This window comes from Lithobates pipiens, unplaced genomic scaffold (assembly GCF_037356315.1).
Source record: "Lithobates pipiens isolate NorthernLeopardFrog02 unplaced genomic scaffold, aLitPip1_a1.2 Scaffold_30, whole genome shotgun sequence".
Classification (NCBI taxonomy): Eukaryota; Metazoa; Chordata; class Amphibia; order Anura; family Ranidae; genus Lithobates; species Lithobates pipiens.
Window position 1 is genome coordinate 88,897,938 of NW_027507791.1, and position 26,395 is coordinate 88,924,332.

General features: G+C 48.9%; 1 protein-coding gene across 3 annotated transcripts in view; it reads right to left on the bottom strand.

The window, feature by feature from the left end:
* RBM25 (RNA binding motif protein 25) overlaps positions 1-14,601 on the bottom strand; it is an 83,220-nt gene extending 68,619 nt beyond the window's left edge. The window contains exon 1 of one of the 3 annotated variants that reach the window (XM_077464583.1): positions 14,391-14,601. The gene's annotated coding sequence lies outside the window, so the exon portion shown is untranslated. Of the gene's footprint in view, positions 1-14,386 lie in introns of all 3 variants that reach the window. The other 2 variants (XM_077464582.1, XM_077464584.1) reach the window with 2 other exon arrangements.
* Positions 14,602-26,395: the final 11,794 nt, after the last annotated feature.

The window sequence follows — 26,395 nt, forward strand, 5'->3', positions numbered from 1 at the left end:
CATAATGGGCGAGGACATCATCCAGTGATGTCCCTATACAAGTCGCCGCACGCAGCGTCCCTGCCATTGCGAGCGGAGGATGCGACAAGGCAACATCTGAAGAGAAGAACCAAAGACGGCGACAGAAGACCGTGCCACTGCCTGTAAAAGAGCTAAAAGGCGCAGTGGCACAACAAAAAGAACCGAAGAGGGGGACAAGACCCCCGAAGTCGGAAGAAGAGGGCGGCGGCAGCGAAGAAGAAAGCCGGGCTCCTCCGCTAGCAAAAGAGCTAGCAGAAGATAGCGGAGGAGTCCGGCGAGAAGACCCCCGGAGCTGTGCAATAAACTATTTTAACCCTTGTGTGTTGTGTTTTATTTTTACTTTTTTCCACAGGTGAATGGGTAGGGGTACATTGTACCCCATACTCATTCTCATAGGGTGGGGGGCTGGTATCCGGGGGCCCCCGGATTCCTATAAGCCCCCCGCCCGCAGACCCCGACAACCAACGGCCAGGGTTGTCAGGAAGAGGCCCTTGTCCTCATCAACATGGGGACAAGGTGCTTTGGGGTGGGGGGGGCGCTCGCTCGTCCCCACCCCCTTTCCTGGCCGGCCAGCGTGCTCGGATAAGGGTCTGATTTTTCGGCGTAGGGATTCCCCTTTAATTCCATACCAGGTTGCGGGGCCAGCGACGCCTCCTTCGCTGGCCCCGGCTACCTGGAGACGCGCTCAAAATGAGCGGACTTTCCTCCACGTGTGTGGGCCAGTCCATTCATTTCAAAAGTACGGTGGATAGTCCGGCGGACTTAGTACGCCGTATTAGTCCGCTGAAAAAGTGTTGTGTGTGGGCAAGTAGCTCGTTCGGAAAGTCCGGCGGACAGTCCGTCAGACTAAGTCCGCCGGATAGTTGGCTACGTGTGTACGCGGCATAACAGAGCAGCAGTCTGCTTTGTTTACTGCGGCTCAACGTTGCTCCATCTTGCCTGTGAACAATCGACAGGTCACGGCGGACATTGGGGCCACCGGACCCACTAATTGGCTCCTGTTGTGTCCAACCCCAGCGGGAGCGGCACGCCCACTAAATCACGTCCACAAAATCATGTACAGGCATTTGATTTAGTGCACCTGGGCAACCCTGCTGCAGGAAATGTATGTAGGGTGGCCAGGAAACTTAAAGTGGTTGTAAAGGTTGAAGGTGCTATACCTTCATGCATTCTGTGTATGAAGGTAAAAAGCCTGTGTTCTGCTCCCCCCACAATACTCATCTGAGCCCCCTTTCGGTCCAGCCATGTGCATGGGAGCTTCAGCTGTCCTGGGGCTCTCTGCCACTGGCCGAGGCAGCAGCGGGTTTAGCTCCCACTGCTGTCTGGGTCAGCCAGTGAGCCAATGAGGAATGTGCAGTAGAGGACCGAGCCGCAGCTCTATGCGGTCAATTCACAAAAGGATACAGCATGCAATATGAAGGTCACATGAACCTTTTTTTGGGAAAAATAAGTCAGTTCATCAAAGTACAGTATCAAATGTGAAGTAAATGCTGCACATTTGTTAAAAATGTTAAATACAGCAAAAAAAAAAAAAAAAAGATAAACCATTAAAGAAGAACTGCCGTCTGCTCACATAATTTGTAGTGAAAATATCTTTGCCATTCTAAAGCTTCCCACTTTGTATATTATTTTATATACTGCAATTCTGTACTTGCCAAACATGCTTCAGAAATCTCTGCCCACCGAGTCTGGTTGTAACCATTTTTACTGTGGGCAGCTGAAGCTGCTGCCTGTTCACTTCCTGGATTTACACACGGCACACCTCCAGCTCTGCAGCTCTCATTGGCCCTCTTATGACTCACGGCTCCCTTCCTTGCAAACTCTTAGGGGAGAAAGCTGTGCATGTCGTCATAAGCCTAGGCTTTTTACCAGAAAATAAACAGGAAGTGGGATGTATAAGGTATTTACTGGTAGAAAAAAGTGTTTTACTATCCAAAGTTAAAACAAGGGCAGATTTAAAGAGGAAGAAAACCCTAATGGGTTCTACTTCTTTTGTTCCCTGCAAAGCTAAAGCACAATGCGTTAGTATGCATCGCATACTAGCCAATTATGTGCCACTTGCCTGCAAACTAAGCCTTCGATTTCCCCGAGGTCTCCTCTGGTGGCCCTGTCCAACTTTACCCCTCTTTCTTCCAGGGCCGTGGACTTTGGCTTTGTTACTAGCCAGAGTTGCATGTGCGCGGAAGCTGTCATGGCCCGGGCACTATAGAAGCGGCACGATCGTGCCCTTCTGTGTGCATGCATCGATGAGCTCGGAGCAAGCATATATGGTTAATATCTCCTAAATCAGGGCTCGACAAACCCCGGGCGCCAGGTCGCATTTGCGACTAGAATTCGCGTCCTGGGGCAACACAGCTGGGGTATCCTGTCTCCGTGTGGACCCCGAACTCCGCCGTGCGCTTGCATCTGGCCGCGCCGGCCAGTAATTGAGGCCGCGGCTTTGCGGCCTTCTAAAGTCTTTCCGTAGTCTGGCGCCATCTTGTGGTGGATGTTGAAATTACAACCCATCCAATAATGCTAATCCTAATGGAGCTTCAAAGCTCTGCCTGTTTTTCACTGCCCGCCCATTTCCTTCCCAAAGTGAAGAGAAGAAGAAGTGATTGCGGGTGTCATCTGGCGCCTTTTGCCCAACGATGAGTGTGGTGGCTGGTAAATAGCTTCATATATATTATATATATATATATATAATTTTTTTCTTTTTTATAATAGCTTTTATTTATTTTTTAAAAGTAAAAAAAAAAATTAAGGAAAAATAATTATTATTTGTAATCCTACCCTGCTTGGCCCCTTTCACAAGGGCTGTCTGATCAGGTTCACCTGTCAGTTTTTCAGGCGGACCTGATCGAACCCTTAGCGGGGATATGGCAGTAAATAAGCGGGAATATGGCGGAAATAGAAGAAGTCACATTCTTTTGTTAACCACTTCGTGCCCACACTATAGACGAAAGATGTCTACAGCGCGGACACCAATTGCCGGGAGGGCGTCCCTGGACATCCTCCTGTTTACTTCCCCTCTGCACGCCGCCATGGGCGCGCATTGGGGAAGTTCTGTGTTGGCCGTGTCCCTTGGATACAGCCAATCACAGATCATGCTAAATGGCCAATCACAGCGGCCATTTAGCATTCGAGCGGTGTGTCCAATGGGAGGTGATCTCATATGTGGGGGGCTGGGGGCTATCTTCCCCTCACTCGTCTCCATGTCAGGCCAGGGACAGGTCCAGATCGCCGTCACAGGCCTGGCTCCTAACTTTTTTAGCCGTCTCCTAGATTCCAAGAAAATTTGTCAACCCCTGTCCTAAACCATACAGGTTTAGGAGATATTTCCAGCACCTACAGGTAAGGCTTACCTGAAGGTAAAAAGTAATGTGTAAGAGTTAACAACCACTTTAATAGATGGGAAGTTGAAAAAAAATATGACTGAAGTTCCGCTTTAACCACTTACCCACTGGCCACTTAAACCCCCTTCCTAAGCGGAAATTTTTAACTTTCGGTGCTCTCAAATTTTGAATTACAATTACTCAGTCATGCAACACTGTACCTATATGAAATTTGTTTTTTTTCGTACAAATAGTCTTCTTTCGGTGGTATTTAATCACCGCTGTTTTAAAAAAAAAAAATTTGCACTATAAAAGAGAAACAAAAATTCTGTAAAAAAAAATGCATTTTGCAAGTTATTAATTTTTATTCATATATTTTGAGCAAAATTTATACCGCTAAATATCCTTGGTAAAAAATAACTGACGGCCTATCATTTCTTGAGCCCTAACAAGCCAGGAAAGTACAAATAACCCCAATGACCCCTTTTTGGAAAGTAGACAGACATTCCAAGTAGGGGTGCAACGAATGGGTTTTTTGGTGCCGAAACCGATACCGAAAATGAAAAATACACTAGGCCGAAAACCGAAACCGATACCGAAAATGACTGTTTTTAAAAAATATTTTCATACAGCAGATGGTCAGAGACTGCGGACATGGTACAGGAGCTGGTCAGAGACTGCGGACATGGTACAGGAGCTGGTCAGAGACTGCGGACATGGTACAGGAGCTGGTCAGAGACTGCGGACATGGTACAGGAGCTGGTCAGAGACTGCGGACATGGTACAGGAGCTGGTCAGAGACTGCGGACATGGTACAGGAGCTGGTCAGAGACTGCAGACATGGTACAGGAGCTGGTCAGAGACTGCAGACATGGTACAGGAGCTGGTCAGAGACTGCAGACATGGTACAGGAGCTGGTCAGAGACTGCAGACATGGTACAGGAGCTGGTCAGAGACTGCAGACATGGTACAGGAGCTGGTCAGAGACTGCAGACATGGTACAGGAGCTGGTCAGAGACTGCAGACATGGTACAGGAGCTGGTCAGAGACTGCAGACATGGTACAGGAGCTGGTCAGAGACTGCAGACATGGTACAGGAGCTGGTCAGAGACTGCAGACATGGTACAGGAGCTGGTCAGAGACTGCAGACATGGTACAGGAGCTGGTCAGAGACTGCAGACATGGTACAGGAGCTGGTCAGAGACTGCAGACATGGTACAGGAGCTGGTCAGAGACTGCAGACATGGTACAGGAGCTGGTCAGAGACTGCAGACATGGTACAGGAGCTGGTCAGAGACTGCAGACATGGTACAGGAGCTGGTCAGAGACTGCAGACATGGTACAGGAGCTGGTCAGAGACTGCAGACATGGTACAGGAGCTGGTCAGAGACTGCAGACATGGTACAGGAGCTGGTCAGAGACTGCAGACATGGTACAGGAGCTGGTCAGAGACTGCAGACATGGTACAGGAGCTGGTCAGAGACTGCAGACATGGTACAGGAGCTGGTCAGAGACTGCAGACATGGTACAGGAGCTGGTCAGAGACTGCAGACATGGTACAGGAGCTGGTCAGAGACTGCAGACATGGTACAGGAGCTGGTCAGAGACTGCAGACATGGTACAGGAGCTGGTCAGAGACTGCAGACATGGTACAGGAGCTGGTCAGAGACTGCAGACATGGTACAGGAGCTGGTCAGAGACTGCAGACATGGTACAGGAGCTGGTCAGAGACTGCAGACATGGTACAGGAGCTGGTCAGAGACTGCAGACATGGTACAGGAGCTGGTCAGAGACTGCAGACATGGTACAGGAGCTGGTCAGAGACTGCAGACATGGTACAGGAGCTGGTCAGAGACTGCAGACATGGTACAGGAGCTGGTCAGAGACTGCAGACATGGTACAGGAGCTGGTCAGAGACTGCAGACATGGTACAGGAGCTGGTCAGAGACTGCAGACATGGTACAGGAGCTGGTCAGAGACTGCAGACATGGTACAGGAGCTGGTCAGAGACTGCAGACATGGTACAGGAGCTGGTCAGAGACTGCAGACATGGTACAGGAGCTGGTCAGAGACTGCAGACATGGTACAGGAGCTGGTCAGAGACTGCAGACATGGTACAGGAGCTGGTCAGAGACTGCAGACATGGTACAGGAGCTGGTCAGAGACTGCAGACATGGTACAGGAGCTGGTCAGAGACTGCAGACATGGTACAGGAGCTGGTCAGAGACTGCAGACATGGTACAGGAGCTGGTCAGAGACTGCAGACATGGTACAGGAGCTGGTCAGAGACTGCAGACATGGTACAGGAGCTGGTCAGAGACTGCAGACATGGTACAGGAGCTGGTCAGAGACTGCAGACATGGTACAGGAGCTGGTCAGAGACTGCAGACATGGTACAGGAGCTGGTCAGAGACTGCAGACATGGTACAGGAGCTGGTCAGAGACTGCAGACATGGTACAGGAGCTGGTCAGAGACTGCAGACATGGTACAGGAGCTGGTCAGAGACTGCAGACATGGTACAGGAGCTGGTCAGAGACTGCAGACATGGTACAGGAGCTGGTCAGAGACTGCAGACATGGTACAGGAGCTGGTCAGAGACTGCAGACATGGTACAGGAGATGGTCAGAGACTGCAGACATGGTACAGGAGATGGTCAGAGACTGCAGACATGGTACAGGAGATGGTCAGAGACTGCAGACATGGTACAGGAGATGGTCAGAGACTGGGGATATGGTACAGGAGCTGGTCAGAGACTGCAGGCATGGTACAGGAGATGATCAGAGACTGCAGGCATGGTACAGGAGATCAAAGCAGCCTCACCAGTTCCCCCTCAGATGCAGCCTGCCTGATAAAAATACATGCACAGTGTTTTCCATGTATTCCAATGGCTCTAGTTCACACCATGCAGTCAGTTTCCGGTGTGGAAACTGACTGCATGGTATGAACTAGAGCCATTGGAATACATGGAAAACACTGTGCATGCATTTTGTGCAAAAAAAAAAAAAAAGCACACGGAACTGCATCTGGTGTGAACTGGCCCCAAGCAAGCTACCTGGTTCCGTTCCAACAGACTTCTATTGGGAATGCTCATATCGTTACCTCTACTAGCAATAACTTAACCCTTCCCCATTCTATCACATGGCGATAAAAAACTAGCTGGGTCAAAATCAAGATTATTATTATTTTTTATATGGTCAAGTGAGTACAGCCTTTGTCCTGTGACCTGGTTTATATAGCATGGCTCCATTCACACTAGTGGCCAGAGGTAGATAGTTTCAGAGGCAAACAAATGACTTTTGGATGCAGCAGCACTTGGCACAAAAAACTTGATTTAGCTGCGGACAAAACTCTGCGATGCTTGCCCTGGGCACACTTTCCCCCTTATGCAGTGTCTAAATCAGGGGTGTCCAAACTACGGCCCTCCAGCTGTTGCAGAACTACACATCCCATGAGGCATTGTAAAACTCTGACATTCAAAGACATGACTAGGCATGATGGGAATTGTAGTTCCTGAACAACTGGAGGGCCGTAGTTTGGACACCCCTGGTCTAAATGCAGCCTTACCCATGCCCAGATCTGTGCGGTGATCTCCGTGTGTCACGGAGCTGTGCATTGAATTTCCCGGGCGGCTGCAGTAACAATGTCCCACCTCCTGTAATCACGTCACGCTGATTCAATGTCCCGCCATTGGATCAGTGTACCGTCTGTCACAGGAGGCGGGACATTGTTACTGCAGCCGCCTGGGCAATTCAATGCACAGCTCCGTGACACGCGGAGATCACCGCACTGTCGGGGGCGGGAGGAAAGGAGGAGGGAGGACGGAGGACAGAGGACTGGGGACAAGCCAGGAAAACACCCGTGCAATGGGCGGCACCAGGGGGCGGAGCCCCGCAAGGCCCCGCCCCCATTTTCGGCCCCATTATCGGCAAGATTTTCCTTTCGGCATTTTGCCGAAAACACCATTTTCGGCCGATATGTTTCGGCGGCCGAAATTTCGGTGCATCCCTAATTCCAAGGTATTTAGTAAGAGGCATGGTGAATTTTTTTGAAGTTGTATTTTCCCCCCACAATTCTTCACAATATCAAGATTGTGGAAAAAAAACAAAAAACAAAATTGTTGTATTAGCAGATTTGTCACACACAAACAGGCATAGCACAAATTACACCCCAAAACACATTCTACTATTCCTCCAGAGTATGACGATACCACAATGTGAGACTTTTACACAGTGGCCACATACAGAGGCCCAACATGCAGGGAGCGCCATCAGGCGTTCTTGGAGCATAAATTACACACAATTTCTTGACTACCTCTTACACTTTTGAAGGCCCTGGAAAACCAGGACAATGGAAACACCCCATAAATGGACTATTTTCAAAAGAAAACAACCCAATGTATAATCAATGAGGCATAATGAGTCCTTTGAACATGTTATTTTGGAAATGTGTAAAGAACATGAACACTTTTTTTTTTACACAACGCTGTTCATTTACACAATGTTTCTAACACATAACATGTACATACCAAAAATTACATTCCAAAATAGATTCTCCTACTCCTCCTGAGTACGTCGATACCACATGTGAGACTTTTCCACAGCGTGGCCACTTACAGAGGACCAACATGCAGGGAGCACCGTCAGGTGTTCTAGAGACATAAGTTTCAAATCTAATTTGACTATTACACTTTTGTGAGGTACTGTAGTGGCATGGATGAGCATGAATGGGTATGGCTGGGTGTGGATGGGATGGCTGAGCACAAAAGGATGGATGAGTATTGCTGAGAATGGATGGATGAGTATACCAAGTATGGATGGGTATGCTGAGGATGGATGAGTATTGATGGGTATGCCGAGCATGGATGGTTGAGTATGCCGAGTATGGATGGGTGAGCCGAGTATGAATGGGTATGCTGAGCATGGATGGATAGATGGCTGGAATGGGCACATAGCGCTGTGGGCACTACACATCCAGCCCACAGTGCTGCTGTCACTGATCTATCCGCTTGCACTATACCAATGGGTACGGGGAGGGGAGAGAGGAACCAGACGCGACGCTGGTTTGTTTACAAGTGATTGATCCGTCATTTGATGGAGCGATCACGTGGTAAACGGAGGATATCAGCAGCCATTTACCGTGATGCACCAGGTCCTCTGGACCCAGCGGTCACAGATGTTCCTGGGTGCATGCGAGAGCAGGATTCTGGGAGGACGTCATAGTACACCCTCTCGGGTTAACCCACTTGTGCTGCAGTCGGCAAGCATTCTGACATACTAACCATGGTGCCGTCATGATTGAAGTGCCAACACCAGCTATTGCCCCAATAAATTGCCCTACCCCACTGCATACTTATTCCTATCCAACGAGTAAAAGAATCCGGAGACAGCCAGGTAACTAGCATTTTTAAGGCAAGCAGAAACAGAAGCCTATATGTCACAAAAAAAAAAAAAAAAACTCACCTCTCCGGCTCCAAGGTTTTTTAGATACCTTCAGATAAAACAAACATTTTTACACCACCAGGCATCTGCCCCAACACTATGACTACATACGAAGGTCTGTACATCTGACCAAGGAGTAATAACCAAACTTCTCCGCTTTAACCATTGCAAAGCCCCCTCTCCCAGCTTACACCTCCAACTGGACAACTGACAGACTCTGAACTTTATGTTGTGGACTGGTCAGACATATGGCAAGCAAATCACAAGATATCTCTATCTTGGCCCTGGAAACATCCTATAAAAGCATTATCGAGAGGTTACCTAGTGCCAAATCGGAGAGCAAACTATGTCCCGGGTTACCCATCGGCCTGTTCTTCAGGGTTGCGGAGAGCCCAGCACAAACCTTCAAACTTGATGGACTTGCCCATTAGTGAAGCCTTTTTAGATGGAAATTTTCTCCTCCCCCCCCCTTATTTGATAAACCTCTGCAACCCGACCCTCAAGTCAGGGTCTAGTTATCTATGAGATAGCATGTCTAAACCCCAATAAAATCCTTGAACTTGGGGAAAGAAGTTAGTTGTCCATAGTAACCAGAACTACGGTTTTATTGCCAGTGTGACAATAAAATAGGGCTGCATAATGGATTAGTTGGCCGATTGTTTTGATTAATCGATTAATCAGTTAATAACCTTTAAAAAAAAAAAAAAAGTGGGTCAAATTGACGTTCTTTTTCAACCACAGTGACAGGAAAATTTAGAATAGAAAACTTCTTAGTCAAATTTTCAGACAATGTATGTGGTTTTCAATCAGAAATTACATTCATTTTAAAAACAGAATGTTAAAAACAAGTGAAAATTTCAAACAAAATTCTTTCATTCAGCGAATGTACAAAGATTTTTCATCTGAATATTCTCATCTGAAAACTGATCTACGTGGCCAGCATAAGGCTCGGTACACACCTATGCAGTTTGCTTTTGATCTGTTTCTGCAGTGTTTTTTGCTGTGCGTTTTGATTTTTGCGCACGTGATTTTACCGCACTCTACATTTTTGCCTTTTCTTTGGGCAGATTAAAAAACACAAATTGCTACAAAAACGCATTACATGCTTTTCTGCAGCTTCTCCATTGAAGTATATTGAACCAATAAAGCACGTTAAAAGTCCCTGACCCTTTTAGATGTGAACGTGTCCCATAGGAAACCATGGAAATGAACTGTAGTGCATTTCTGCAAAAAGCACCAATAAACACAGATGTGAACCAGGTCGTTTAGTAACATAATTGGGTTAAAAAACGAAAATTAGCCCTTTATAGTAGAAAAAAGCATAATAATTTCATAATCGATTAGTTGTTTCAGCCCTACAATAAGAGGAGATATTTTTTTTTTTAATGGGCTGCTATGGGTTAAGCCCCATACACATGATCAGAATATCGTACAAAAAATACTGCTTTCGAAACGATCGTACAATAATCTGATCGTTAGTACACTGCTTATGTCCGAAATTTTTTAAAAGGGATAAACCCTTTCCTCTTAAAGCAGACCTCCACCCTGAAGTGGAAGTTCCGATCATCTGATCCCTCCCCCCCTCCGGTGCCACAATCGGCACCTTTCAGGGGGGTGCAGTTACCTGGATAATCCAGGTATCTGCACTCACTTTCGGGACAAGACCGTCGCTGATGCCCCGCCCCCCCCTTGTGTTCTGGGAAACACACAGGTCCCAGGACACAATGGGGACCAGTAGAGACGTGCAGTGCGACTCGCGCACGGCGCAGTAGGGAACTGGGCAGTGAAGCCGCAATCCTTCACTTCCCGATTCTCTGACAGAGGATGGCGGAGGGGGCAGCAGAGAGACGAATGATTGCTCGTCATCGCTGGACCCTGGGACAGGTAAGTGTCAATTTATTAAAAGTCAGCAGCTGCAATATTTGTAGCTGCTGGCTTTTAATATTTTTTTTTTTTTTTTTAAAGGTGCAGAACCACTTTAAGATACCAGGTCATTCGATTTTAGTTTAATTGGTACAGTTTTCGTCGCAAATACAATACAAATACACTACATAAATTCCACATTTTTATTCTGTTGTATGAGAATGTTCATACTTTAGTAACCTATTCATTTTTGATACGAGATTAGCATACAAAAATCATTATCTCATGTGTAATAGGTATAACATCAATCTATCATTGTTTACAGACTAAAAGTGGTAAACAACTCAGTTCTACCACTAGCACCTAAAGGCAAGTCTATAGTAAGGCTTAACTGTAGGTACTGTGAATATCTCCTAAACTTGCATGCAGCGGATGACGTTACCGGCGCATGCACCCTGAAGGGCCGGCATACAGTGCTGGACCTTCAGAGCACCTACCATTTCTCTGCCTTCTGCCGACAAGTCCCTAAATCCAGGGGTGGCAAAACTGCTCTGTACTATAGTCTCCATAGTACAGGAAACTTGTTGATGGCAGAACTATCAGTTGGAAATAAAATGTGAAAAAAAGATGACAAATGCAGCCACCACATCTAAAGACCAGGAGTGCTGAAATACTATCAGTTTTTTTTCTGGGGTTTAGAGACATTTTAAACTGGTATTAAACCCAAAATGAATGTAAGGGGACCCAGGACTGTGTTGGGGGCAGAGGGCACTATAATGGGGGGAGGGGCACTGGGTACCCAGATATGTGCTGGGGGGCAGCCAGACATGTGCTGGGGGGCAACGGGCACTATAATGGGGGCACCCAGACAAGTGTTGGGGGGGGGGGGCAGAGGGCACTATAATGGGGGCACACAGACAAGGGGGGGGGGGGGCAGAGGGCACTATAATGGGGGCACACAGACAAGTGTTGGGGGGGGCAGAGGGCACTATAATCGGGGTACCCAGACAAGTGTTGGGGGGCAGAGGGCACTATAATGGGGGTACCCAGACAAGTGTTGGGGGGCAGAGGGCACTATAATGGGGGTACCCAGACAAGTGTTGGGGGGCAGAGGGCACTATAATGGGGGTACCCAGACAAGTGTTGTGGGGGCAGAGGGCACTATAATGGGGGTACCCAGACAAGTGTTGGGGGGCAGAGGGCACTATAATGGGGGTACCCAGACAAGTGTTGGGGGGGCAGAGGGCACTATAATGGGGGTACCCAGACAAGTGTTGGGGGGGGCAGAGGGCACTATAATAGGGGTACCCAGACAAGTGTTGGGGGGGCAGAGAGCACTATAATAGGGGTACCCAGACAAGTGTTGGGGGGCAGAGGGCACTATAATGGGGGTACCCAGACAAGTGTTGGGGGGCAGAGGGCACTATAATGGGGGTACCCAGACAAGTGTTGGGGGGCAGAGGGCACTATAATGGGGGTACCCAGACAAGTGTTGGGGGGCAGAGGGCACTATAATGGGGGTACCCAGACAAGTGTTGGGGGGGCAGAGGGCACTATAATGGGGGTACCCAGACAAGTGTTGGGGGGCAGAGGGCACTATAATGGGGGTACCCAGACAAGTGTTGGGGGGGCAGAGGGTACTATAATGGGGGTACCCAGACAAGTGTTGGGGGGCAGAGGGCACTATAATGGGGGTACCCAGACAAGTGTTGGGGGGGGCAGAGGGCACTATAATGGGGTACCCAGACAAGTGTTGGGGGGGCAGAGGGCACTATAATCGGGGTACCCAGACAAGTGTTGGGGGGGCAGAGGGCACTATAATGGGGGTACCCAGACAAGTGTTGGGGGGGCAGAGGGCACTATAATGGGGGTACCCAGACAAGTGTTGGGGGGGGGCAGAGGGCACTATAAAGTGGAAGTAAACTCCCCTACCGTTTTCAGCTAAGGAAGCTGCCATCTTTGCCTCTGTTTAATCTTCAACTGCTATGGTGCTGCACATGTGATTCGTCATGACACCAGCCATTGGATGGTTTGATAGTTTGGCTGAGAGCATGGCCAATGTGCAGTTAGCATTCCCGGCATGCCTTTTTTTTTTTAACTGTTTAAATAGATTGGTTTACTTCCACTTTAATGGGGGGTACCCAGACATGAGTTGGGGGGCAGAGAGCACTATAATGGGGGGGTACCCGGACATGTGTTGGGGCAGAGAGCACTATAATGGGGGGGTACCCAGACATGAGTTGGGGGGCAGAGAGCACTATAATGGGGGGGTACCCGGACATGTGTTGGGGGGCAGAGCACTATAGGGGGGTACCCGGACATGTGTTGGGGGGCAGAGCACTATAGGGGGGTACCCGGACATGTGTTGGGGGGCAGAGCACTATAGGGGGGTACCCGGACATGTGTTGGGGGGCAGAGCACTATAGGGGGGTACCCGGACATGTGTTGGGGGGCAGAGCACTATAGGGGGGTACCCGGACATGTGTTGGGGGGCAGAGCACTATAGGGGGGTACCCGGACATGTGTTGGGGGGCAGAGCACTATAGGGGGGTACCCGGACATGTGTTGGGGGGCAGAGCACTATAGGGGGGTACCCGGACATGTGTTGGGGGGCAGAGCACTATAGGGGGGTACCCGGACATGTGTTGGGGGGCAGAGCACTATAGGGGGGTACCCGGACATGTGTTGGGGGGCAGAGCACTATAGGGGGTACCCGGACATGTGTTGGGGGGCAGAGCACTATAGGGGGTACCCGGACATGTGTTGGGGGGCAGAGCACTATAGGGGGTACCCGGACATGTGTTGGGGGGCAGAGCACTATAGGGGGGTACCCGGACATGTGTTGGGGGGCAGAGCACTATAGGGGGGTACCCGGACATGTGTTGGGGGGCAGAGCACTATAGGGGGGTACCCGGACATGTGTTGGGGGGCAGAGCACTATAGGGGGGTACCCGGACATGTGTTGGGGGGCAGAGCACTATAGGGGGGTACCCGGACATGTGTTGGGGGGCAGAGCACTATAGGGGGGTACCCGGACATGTGTTGGGGGGCAGAGCACTATAGGGGGGTACCCGGACATGTGTTGGGGGGCAGAGCACTATAGGGGGGTACCCGGACATGTGTTGGGGGGCAGAGAGCACTATAATGGGGGTACCCGGACATGAGTTGGGGGGCAGAGAGCACTATAATGAGGGGTACCCGGACATGTGTTGGGGGGCAGAGAGCACTATAATGAGGGGTACCCGGACATGTGTTGGGGGGCAGAGAGCACTATAATGAGGGGTACCCGGACATGTGTTGGGGGGGCAGAGAGCACTATAATGAGGGGGTACTCGGACATGTGTTGGGGGGCAGAGAGCACTATAATGAGGGGTACCCGGACATGTGTTGGTAAGATCTCCCATACAAAAGATGGGATGAGCCGTGCATCCATGAACGCCCCAGCCTTAGTAGGGGGGGTCGCTCACCCCGATCTCCCACACTGATGGATGAATGGGCGGCCTGCCCCTCACACACACAGCCGGGCTGTAGATGGATTGATTGGGAGGTCTTCCCGCCATGCCCTCGGTCCGGCCAGGTGGAGGAGGAGAGGCCTTTCTCCTCACAGACAATACAGATTCCCCACACGCTGCTAGGAGGACAAAGCGGCACAGCCGTCCCTCTTTGCACCATCCAGCCGCCCCGTCCCCCCCTGAGCTCCCCTGCCCTCCGTATACGGGCACGCGGCGGCCGCCAGACTCACTCACCTACCCCGGTAAGGATGGGGTCGCCTGACTGAACAGAGGACTGAGCGCTTCTTCTCTTCCCTGAGACTCCACAGGTCACCGGCGGGAAAGTTCGTCGTGTTGTCAGCTCCGGGAGCGGTCGGTATGTTGTCCTGTGAGGCGGGTCTCCGATCCACAAACTAGGCCGCACTCACGCCGCAGCGCTGCTCGCGAGGCCCAGCATGCAACGCGCGAAAGAGGGCGGAGAGCGCGTGTGCATTGGTAGGGGCGGGGCTATCGGGGCGACATCTTGGTAAAGGAGGGGCAGGCAGAGCTGTGTGCTGTGATTGTAGACATGTTAGTTAGTGTACATGGTTTAACAATACGGCTATGTATTGCCCGTGACGTTTACTTTAATATGCAATATTTGATATTTAGGGAGAGCTTGAGGGGTGCCTATCCCTTCTGAGATAATTTCCCTTAGAACAGGATAGACACCTGAGAGCTTGTCCTGAAAATTCCACTCAGTGCAAAGAAAATGGACAGAACTCAGGTCAAGTATTGACAAGATAACTCTGTCCCATGTATTATACAGTGTGTTTACTAAAAGAATGTCCCAATTTCAAATAGTTGAAATTCAATCATATTATATGGTTTTGGTAAATCTGATGGAAAAAATCAGCAGACAATCTGATAGTGTGTATGGGGCTAAAGAGTTCCAGAAATGTAATCATTCTAGAAAATGTTTATTATACAGATGGTACTATACACACCTGGTCCAAATAAATCCCCAATAATTCCCAATACCCATCAACCTGCTATCAAGGATGTTCCTAGCCGGAGACGATGTCCCATATCTGGTGGTCACTGTCATATGGCCACCCGACTGTGGATCCAGCTTTTACAAGCTTTTATGACTATAACTTCATTCAGATGTAAAGAAAAACCCCTGTGAAGCCCTTCTCTTCCAACCTGTAGAATCCTTATTGCGAGCAGAACGCAAGCTGGCAACGCACCTCTTTGTTTGCAAACAACACATCTTGTTACCGCGGTTTGTTGACATTTAGTGATCAGCTGTGAAAGGATCACAGCCGATCACGTGGTGAACAGCCGCTGGCCAATGGCTGTTTACCACCGTCAGTGACGAGCAGTGTTCCCAGAAATACACCGCCACCGAAGTGCACGCGTAACGCGCTCCCGATCACGCTCATGCGCCGTGCAAAGTGGGGCGGTACGACCTGTGATCGGCCGTGATGATGTCACAGTGGCTGTTCACCCCTGACACGACGAGCGGTCCACCACCGACAATACAGGGCTGCACACACATGTGCATGGGATCATGTCATGACGTCCTCCCAGAACAAGAGCCTCACTGTCCCGCCATCATATGACGGCGGGGCGGTAGCCTAGCGGTTAAGATGCAGGGGCAACACAGACAGTTGTTAACCCCACACTTATAATTACCTGTAAAATCCAACCAGGTACCATGTACCCCTACCCATTCACCTGGGGGAAAAAAAAGTGTAAAGAAAAAAACACAACACGTTTTTAAAATAATTTATTGCACAGCTCCGGTGTTCTTCTGTCTTGGGGGGTCTTCTCGGCGGACTCCTTCGCTATCTTCTGCTCTTTTACTAGCGGAGGAGCCCGGCTTTTTTCTTCATTGTCACCGCCGCCGTCTGGGGGTCTTCTTCCAACTTCGGGGGTCTTGTCCCTCTTTTCGGGGGTCTTGTCCCCCTCTTCAGTTCTTCTTGCCGGGCCTCCGCTTTCTTCTAGCTCTTTTACTAGTGGTGGCCCGGTCTTCTGTCGCTGCCTTCTCTTCTTCTGACTTCGGGAGTCTTGTCTCCCTCTTCGGTTCTTCTTGCTGGGCCTCCGCTTTCTTCTTCCAGCTGTTTTACTAGCGGTGGCCCGGTCTTCTGTTGCTGTCGCCGCCTTCTTTTCTTCTTCCTTGAGATGTTGACTCAACGCTCTCTCTGGCCGCAATGACAGGGACACGTTGTGCGGCGACTTATATAGAAACAATGGGCGGGGTCACCGGGTGATGTCACATGGTGACCCCGCCCCCTTATGATGTCACAGTCCCGGGGGACGCTGGCGACATTGACTTCCTTCGCTAGTCCCATCTACCTGGAGCCACTTTCAAAATGAACGAACTTTCCTCCGTGTGTGGGCAAGTCTGTTCATTTCAAAAGTCCGGGGGACTAGCGCACAGACGGCCGGATCGGCAGACAATTTTAAGTCAAAACTTATTTCTAAGTCCGCCGGACTTTTGGAAAGAAAAAGTCCGCCAGAGCCAACACACGGGCGGATTGTCCGGCAGACTCTGGTTCGCCGGACCAAGTCCGCCTGATAGTCTGATCGTGTGTATGCGGCATTAGAGAGTTAGAGGGAGAGGGGACTTGGTTTGGGAGCTCAGAGAGGACAATACAAGGAGGCACAAATAGATTACAGGGCCATTAAAGTGGGTGTAAAACCCACTTAAAAAAAAAAAACGGACACCTGCAAGACAGACATAATGAGCTAGTATGCATAACATACTAGCTCATTATGTAATGCTCACGTGGTATCGAAGCCCACATACGTGCCATTGCTTCAGTTTGTGTCAGTACGCATGTGCTGATGACGTTGGCAAATGCAAATACAGGGGATATCTTCTAAACTGTGCAGGTTTAGGCGATATCCTGGGTAGCTACAGGTAAGCCTTATTATTGGATTACATGTAGCACAAAGTGGTCTGTAATGCCGCATACACACGATCGGACTATCCGCGTGTGGGCTCCGGCTGACTTTTTCAGGCTGACTTTTTCTTCCCAAAAGTCCGGCGGACTTAGAAAGAAGTTTTGACTCAAAATTGTCCGCCGGACTACAATCCGCCCGTTGGACTTTTCAAATGAACAGACTTGCCCACACATGGAGTAAAGTCCATTCATTTTGAACGTGACTCCAGGTAGATGGGACTAGCGAAGGAAGTCAATGTCGCCATCTTCATCGGCGAGATTGACACCTCGCAACCCTCTGTCGTCTGGTATGGATTTAAAGGGGAACCCCTATGCTGAAAAAACGGCGTGGGGGTCCCCCCAAAGTCCATACCAGACCCTTATCTGAGCACGCAGCCTGGCTGGTCAGGAAAAGGGGTGGGGACAAGCGAGCACCCCCCCCCCTCCTGAGCCATACCAGGCCGCATGCCCCCTTACTCCAAAGCACCTTGTCCCCATGTTGATGAGGACAAGGGCCTCTTCCCGACAAACCTGGCCATTGGTTGTCGGGGTCTGTGGGCGGGGGGGCTTATCGAAATTCAAGAGCCACCTTTAATAAGGAGGCCCCCAGATCCCGGCCCCCCCACCCTATATGAATGAGCATGGGGTACATGGTACCCCTACCCATTCACCTAAGGGAAAAAGTGTTTATAAAAAAAACACAACACAGGTTTTTAAAGTAGTTTATTAGACAGCTCCTGGGGTCTTCTTCCGACTTCAGGGGTCTTCTCACCAGGCTCCTCTGCTAGCTTCTGCTCTTTGCCGCTATTTTGCTAGCGGAGGAGCCCGGCTTTCTTCTTCGTCGTCTTCGGGGGTCTTCTTCCGATTTCAGGGGTCTTGTCCCGCTTTTCCGTTCTTCTGCTGGGCCTCCGCTATCTTCTTCCTGCTCTTTTACTAGCGCTGGCCCGGTCTTGTCGCTGTCACTGTCGCTGTCGTCGCCTTCTTCTTCCGTCTTCCTCCTTCTCTTCTTCCGATGTTGACATGACACTCTCTCCGGCCTTAATTTCAGGGACACGTTGCGCAGCGACTTATATAGGCTTAAGGGGTGGGGTCACATGGTGACCCCGCTCCGTATGACATCACAGTCCCAGCATCCCCCGGGACTGTGAAATCATAACCCGGTGACCCGCAGGGCCCTCCTTCCCCAAAGCACCCCCCCATGTTGAGGGCACGCGGCCTGGTACGGCTAAGGAGGGGGGGGGGCGCTCGCTCGTCCCCACCCCCTTTCCTGACCGGCTGGGCTGCGTGCTCGTATAAGGGTCTGGTATGGACTTTGGGGGGACCCCCACACCATTTTTTCAGCATAGGGGTTGCCCTTTAAATCCATACCAGGTGACGGGGCTCGTGAGGTGTCAGTCTCGCCAATAGAGGCGGCGACATTGACTAACTTCGCTAATCCCGTCTACTTGGAGTCACGTTCAAAATTAACAGACTTTACTCCGCGTGTGGACAAGTCCGCCGGATAGTCTGATCGTGTGTATAAGGGTTTACAACCACTTTAAAGAAATATTAAACCCAAAAAATTTCAAAGCTTATCAATCCTTAGATGTAGTGGCTGCAACCAGCATTCGAGCAGCCACTGCAGTCAATGACTGCAGCACTGATCATTGTATTCTGACTAGGGGGAGTCCCATGCTGTGAGAGTACAACAGCTGGGGAGATCCCTGCATCCACATATTGTGTGGATATGGGAATCTTTGAGCTTTGTTTTTTATTTAGCCCGTTGGTTTTAGGAAAAAAATCCTAGTTCATACCCAGCTTAAGTAATTTATGTAATTTTCTGTTATATGGTTCCCACAACCATTTCCATTGCACTTTATAATTATATGGATTGCATTGCATATACTGCAGACATTTTGTTGTTCCTTCTTTGAAGATGGCCCTGCCTCCCAACTATGCACACTTTCTGTGTACTGTGTATACAGTCATGGGCAAAAATATTGGCACCCCTGCATTTCTGTCAGATAATGCACAACTTCGCCCAGAAAATTGTTGCAATTACAAATGTTTATGCATTCTGATGTTTATTTCTTTTGTTTGTATTGGTATGACAGAAAAAAGTGGATAAACAAAAAGCCAAATCTGAAATATTCCACCGGCTTGCATTTAGCGAGTGTAAATAAGCTGAGGGGGAGTTCCAGCTTGGCTTGGGCGGGGGAGGGCGCGCTTCTGTTTGGCTCAGGTGGGGAAAGGGGCGGTCCGGTTGGCTCGGGTGGGGGACAGGAAGGCCAGCTCGGCTTGGGTGGTGGGGCAGGCTGGCTCAGCTCGGGAAGGTCTACTTCATTTGGGCAGGGAGGCAGGCTGGCTGGTCAGTTTGTCTCGGGCAGGGGGCAGGTCCAATTGGCTAGGTCCTAGGGGCTGGAAGCTAAGCAGGGTAATAGAGGACAAAAGCCCAGCTGACAACAGTCTCACAGGGGGGAGTAGAATGAGGAGGATCTTGGCCCATTGCAAACACATCTAGTCTAAGGGAGGACACTGTTGCGCACCCGATCCCTGTACTGCTGAGCTAGGTGGACAGAGGAGACATGCTGGCTGCTAGACTGAGGGCCTGCTACTGCCATTGAATACTGAGTTGCTGTGGAACTACAAAGCCCAGTCTGCTGTACTGAATTCAAGTTTGGTCCCAGAGGATGTTATATCCAGATACCGGGGTTCCTGATCTGACTGTTCCCTACATGGCTCTAGACCTGCAGCTTGAAAGGAAAATATTGATGAACTTGGGAGTACACAGCACATTGTACCCAACCCTGCATTTTGTATGTAGTGCACCCCTCAACCTTGCACTCGGTACATAGCACACCCCTCAACCCTGCACTCGGTACATAGCACACCCCTCGACCCTACACTCGGTACATAGTGCACCCCTCGACCCTGCACTCTGTACATAGTGCACCTCTCAACCGTGCACTCAGTACATAGCGCACCCCTCAACCCTGCACTTGGTACAGAGCGCACCCCTCAACCCTGCACTCTGTATATAGCGCACCCCTTAACCCTGCACTCGGCACATAGCGCACCCCTCAACCCTGCACTTGGTACAGAGCGCACCCCTCAACCCTGCACTCTGTATATAGCACACCTCTTAACCCTGCACTCTGTACGTAGTGTACCTCTCAACCCTGCACTCAGTACATAGTACTGCACTCGGTACATAGCGCACCCCCCAACCCTGCATTCAGTAGATAGAAGACCCCTCAAACCTGCACTCACCCTACTGCACCCTACATAGCGCACTCCTCAACCCTGCACTCGGTGCATAGCGCACCTTTCAATCCTGCACTCTGTACGTAGTACATGTTTACTTAACAAGGCAGTAATGATGTGTACAGTGCCTATAGTAGCCAATCATATTTTATTCTAGTTTTATTTATCGCAGTCAGATCAATGAAATATGCTTTATATTATTATTGTTAAAGTTGGTGTTAATATTTATTTTTGTAACTTCATTTTGCATAAAACATCTAACAATGTCATTTCATGAGATAATTTCTGAGGGCGTGTTTAGGGGCGGAATTAGGGGTGGGGCAGGGTAGGGGTTGGGTGGGGCAACTGGTGGCGAGTAACTCTTAAGACCTGGCTAATAGCTCAGGATTTGACATTTTGAGCTGTGAATTATGGTATTAAGGTTTGAAACATGCACTAGAAGACACACATTTAGGCTGGCCATACATGGTCAAAATTCCAAAGAATTTTTTTTTTGAAAATCAGAAATTTTGTGGGTTTTGTGATCCAATGGTGCCACCATTGATTTCAAAACTTGACCAATCAAACCTTCAATTTCACCTCATATTGCTACAGAAAACAATTTTCGTGGCTGGGAATCTTTTTTTCTTTCCGAGAATTTTTTCTTGCACTCATGCGCATTTCTTTTTCGATTACATTTTTCGCACGATTTTCCCATTTTTCATTTTTCAAAAACTTTAAAAAAAAATATTTTGAAATTAAACCCATGTAAGGCTTGCCTTAGTGCCCGTTCACACTACCGCGACTTGTCAGGCGACTTAGCCGCCTGACAAGTCGCGCTCCGTTCTGTACTATGGAACCGTTCTAATAGGAGCGACTCAAGTCGCTCCGACTTAGAAAAAGGTTCCTGTAGTATTTTCGGGGCGACTTCAGGCGACTTGCATTGACTTCTATACAGAAGTCATTTTGCAAGTCGCCGCTGAAGTCGTGTGCAGGTCGCGTCTGTGAGACGCGCTGCAAGTCGCGTCGCCCCTGTGTGAACGGGCACTAAACCATAGTGATATATAATGTATTTATAAATAAAATCTAGTTTCATAAACAAACAAAAATATTGCTTTTTAAAAAAACATAAGTGCAACTTTAAAATATATTACATAAAAAAAAAAAAAAAGAAGTAAATTCTATTGGCTGTAATCAGGCCCAGACCGAGCCCAAAAATAGGCCTAGGCATTTTAGACTAAGCAGTCCAGAGGTGAATAGAGGCGTTCACGGGGGGAGGGGGGGTGGTTATTGATGAAATTTGGGGTTTCAGGATGTGTTGATTTGATTAGGTACCTGATTTCGTTTAATGTGACAGATTGGGGCCAGTGTAGGTCAGAGCTGTCATATGATGCTGTTTTTTTGTCTTACTTTAAAGTGATTGTATACTCTTTTTTAAATTTTTACCTACAGGTAAGCCTATAATAAAGGCTTACCTGTAGGTAAAATGAATATCTCTTAAACCTGTACACCTTAGGAGATATTCACTTTGCATGCAGCCGTTGATGTCAGCAGCACATGCACTGTGAATGCCCAGATGAAGGTCCGGCAGACGCTGTCAGACCTTGCCGTGACGTAATCACGGCTCTGTCCACTCACTGCGCCAGAGCCGCGAACCCGGAAGAAATGCAGAGGGAACGTGTCAGCTCCCTCATCGTGGACCGGGATCAGATGCCGAAGCCTTGTTCTAAGGTGAGTATTTAATAATGCCAGTTATAAATTATTAGTCACAGAGCCAGTTATAGTATAAACTATTACTCATAGAGCCAGTTATAAATGATAACTCACAGAGCCAGGGATTACTCACAGAGTCAGTTATAAATTATTACTCACAGAGCCAATTATTACTCAAAGAGACAGTTATAAATTATTACTCACAGAGCCAGTTATAGTATAAATTATTACTCACAGAGCCAATTATAAATGATTACTCACAGAGCCAATTATAAATGATTACTCACAGAGCCAATTATTACTCAGAACCAGGCAATAAATTATTACTCACAGAGCCAATTATCACTCAGAACCAGGCAATAAATGATTACTCACAGAGTCAATTATTACTCAGAACCAGGCAATAAATGATTACTCACAGAGCCAAATATTACTCACAGAACCAGGCAATAAATTATTACTCACAGAGCCAATTATTACTCAGAGCCAGGCAATAAAATATTACTCACAGAGCCAATTATTACTCAGAACCAGGCAATAAATTATTACTCACAGAGCCCGTTATAAAAAAAAGGATCATAGTTACCAAAAAGAACACTCTCTTGCCCTGGAGCATCAGATCTAACCCCTTCACCGGCGGGAAGAGGAGTGGGCATACACTAGCTTCCCTATATGCGGCCACAGCACCTCGCCAGCTTTCATGTGCAGGAAGAGAGTATGAGACCCGCTTCCCGCACTTGCAAGCCAGAAAGGTGCTGCGGCCCCATATAGGGAAGCTAGTGGCCTCGGCTTCTCCTGTCCTGGCGTCCTGTTTGCCAGGTGACGGTGGCTATGGGGCACATGCGCAAACCACGCCTTTCAGTTGCCATGGTGTGCGGGGGAATGGAGAGACTTTCCGATCCTCGCCACCTTCCACCAGGCATATACCTGCATAATTATCCACTGCCAGCTCTTTTTCAGATATGCAGCCTGGCGACCTCCTGCCCACCGGGCAAATGCCTGGTCTGCCCTATGGTCAAATCCGGGTCTGGCTGTAATGCACATAGTACCTGAATAATGAAACCAGGCTTTTTCTGGCATCTTTTGTTTACAAGTTTAAATCAGTATTTTTTTGCTAATCATTATACATTTTTTTTTTTTAATGCCCCGTACACACGAGAGGACTTATGTCCGACAGACTTCCAAAGGAGTTCCGCCGGAGTTCCGCCGGAGTTCCGACGGAGTTCTGACAGACTTTTCGGCCGAACGGACTTGGCCACACACGATCACACTAAACTCCGACGGATTCGAACGTGATGACGTACGACCCGACTCGAATAAGGAAGTTCATAGCCAGTAGCCAATAGCTGCCCTAGCGTCGGTTTTAGTCCGTCGGAGTAGCACAAACACGAGCGGAGTTTTCGAAGGGGACCGGGTCCGGCGGAGTTCCTTCGGGAAAATTTGAAGCATGCTTCATTTCTAAAGTCCGTCAGACTTTGGCGAATCAAAAGTCCGTTGCAGCCCACACACAATCGGATAGTCTGACGGACTCGGTCCTTCGGACTTTGGATGTTGAAAAGTCCGCTCGTGTGTACGGGGCATAACAGTGACCATAGGGAGAAAAATGGCGATTGTTGCAATTTTTTATGTCACATGGTATTTGTGCAGCGGTTTTGCAAATGCAATTTTGTTGGAAAAAATACACTTTAATGATTTTAAAGAAAAAAACAAAACACAATATTTACCTTAAATTTTTCTGTAAAATATGAAAGATGATGTTATGCAAAGTATATAGATACCTAACTTGTCACGCTTTAATATTGCGGACATTTGTGGAATGGCGACAAACTATGGTACTTAACCACTTCCCACCCGGCCTATAGCAGAATGACAGCCGGGAAGTGGTTCAGTTATCCTGACTGGGCGTCATATGACGTCCAGCAGGATAACTGCCGGCGTGCATTGTGGCGATCGTTGTTGTGGCGTGTCAGTCTGACACACCGCAACTCTGATCTAGGTAAAGAGTCTCTGACGGAGACTCTTTACCACGTGATCAGCCATGATCAGTCAGGTCCAGTCATGGCTATAAACAGGAAGAGCTGTCTGACAGACGCGAGTAGAGGAGAGACGATCGGCTGCTTCCTGACGGGGGGGTCTGCGCTGATTGTTTATCAGCACAGCCCCCCCTCGGATGCCCGCCCAGGATCACCAGGATGCTGCCAGGACCACCAGGGATGGCCACCACACAGGACCACCAGGTATGCCACCCTAGACCACCGGGGATATGCCAATCCATGCCCAGGCAGCTGCCAATCAGTGTCAATAAAAAATGCCTGCCAGTGCCACCAGTGATGCCTGTCAGTGAAATCTATCAGTGCGAACCATCAGTATCCATGAGTGCCACCTTTCCATGCCCATCAGTGCTGCCTATCTCAGTGCCCATTAGTGCCCAGAAGTGCCGTCTATCAGTGCCACCCACAAGTCCCCATCAGTGCGGCCTTTCAGTGCCCATCAGTGTCGCCTATCAGTGCTGCATATCAGTGCCGCCTATCAGTGCCCATCGTTAATGTGCCCATCAGTGCCATCTCATCAGTAGGCATCAGAGGGTCCTGCTCGTTAGAGTTTACAATCTAGAAGGGAGGGTCACGTGAAACAAAAGGCAATAACTGTGGGGAATAAAATAATAATTGGACATATAAAAAAAAAAAATTATACGTTTTTGGGTAACCCTCCTTGCACTTCCTGGATCCTTACCCTAGGCAAGAATGATGTACTCTGTTGCCTGCAGGCTCCTTGTATACTCTTGTCATGCATGCCAGGGGATCTTGGGGTACTCTACAGGGAAGTAGACAAGGGGATGTGCTTCTCTTCCTGATTATTTCAGGTAGCTTACTGAAGATATGCCACTGTGAACCCAGAAAAGAGACAGCTGGCTCTTACTGATGTCAGAGAAGGAGATGACGGTGCAGAATCAGGTGTGCAGCAGTGGAGTGGCGGATCCCTACAGAGCAATGCTAGATTCACAGGGCCAGTGAGTATATATATTTTTGTGTATTAGCCCTGGTTCACACTGAGCTGCGGGAATGAAGCTTCCACATGTCAGTCTGAATTTTGGCTGTGTTTTCAGACATCTGTGCGGGTTTCTGCATACATGTCAATGTAAATCGCACCCTGAAATCGCAAAAAGTAGTACAGAAACTATTTCTTGAAATTGGTGCGGCACTGCAAATGCAGTATCGCACCGATTAGGACAGTGCCATTGCCGGTAATTGATTGCATGTCAAAATGCACCAATGTGAACCAGGGTTAACCCAGTTATAATGGTAAGAAAGGAAAACAAAAAAAAAAAAACAGAGATGGGGGGTGAAATTCTTCTTGAGCCTCATTTACACCTGAGCATTTTTGCATATGGATCTGCTTAGCTTGAAATAGATTTTTTTTTTTTTTATCCACACAAAATTAGAAGGTACCAACTATCTATCTATATATATACTGTATATACAGGGCTTTTTTTCAATGGGAATGCGGGGGAAGGCAGTTCTGGCACCTCCAAGTCTGAATGTATGCAAAGGAAAGGGGTGCTGGGGTGTGATGGAGGGTCACTGCTGCTGGCTGCTGGGGTGTCTATTGTTGCTTGAGGGGGTCTGTTTTTGCATGGCAGTCTATTATTGCTGGTGGAGGATCTTTTGTTACTGGGAGGGATCTGCTGTTTAAGGAGTTGGGGGGGGGGGGGGGGTCTATTGCTGCTGGGGAGGGGAGATTTATTTTATTGCTTTTCTTGTTATCATGACCTAATTCCATATGTAGCGCCAGTACTCCTAACGAGTATGCGATATATGTTAAATTTAGTTTGTGCCCAAAACTATAAGTTTTGGGGCTAATTGTGCTAAATTGTACTTTGGCATCAGTTTGGCTGGGCTGTATAGAAGTTCTGCCTGGTCATAGGTGGGGTTGTACACCTGTGGGAGGCTATAGAACACAGTCTGGTTGGGTACCAATCTCTATCTCTGAACCAATCATGAGTTTGTCTCACTGCGTAATCCAGGAAGGGGTACTTAAGGTGCCAAAGTCACGTGGTTTGGGGTTCCGGTCCAGAAGTTTTTGCAAACTCCGTCGTCCTGGTCCTCTCGACCAGCCCCCAGGGGCCCTCATGGCCTGGGGTGCGGATCCATCCGTTTCCGAGCCTCGGAACTGGCTAGTACGAGGCGCAGTAACTGGAAGGAGGATTCTAAGGTGTTCCGGTGCCGTCTCGGGTTTTGGAGAGGCCCAGCAACTCTACATGTGTCCAGGGGAGGACTCTTTGGTAAGAGAGCCATGCACAAGGCTGGCTGCTCAGTAAGAGCCTGGAAGCTGAGCTGCCATGGACATTGATTGAATCCACAATTCTTACGGTATCGCTGGACGGGCTGAAAGATTCTGG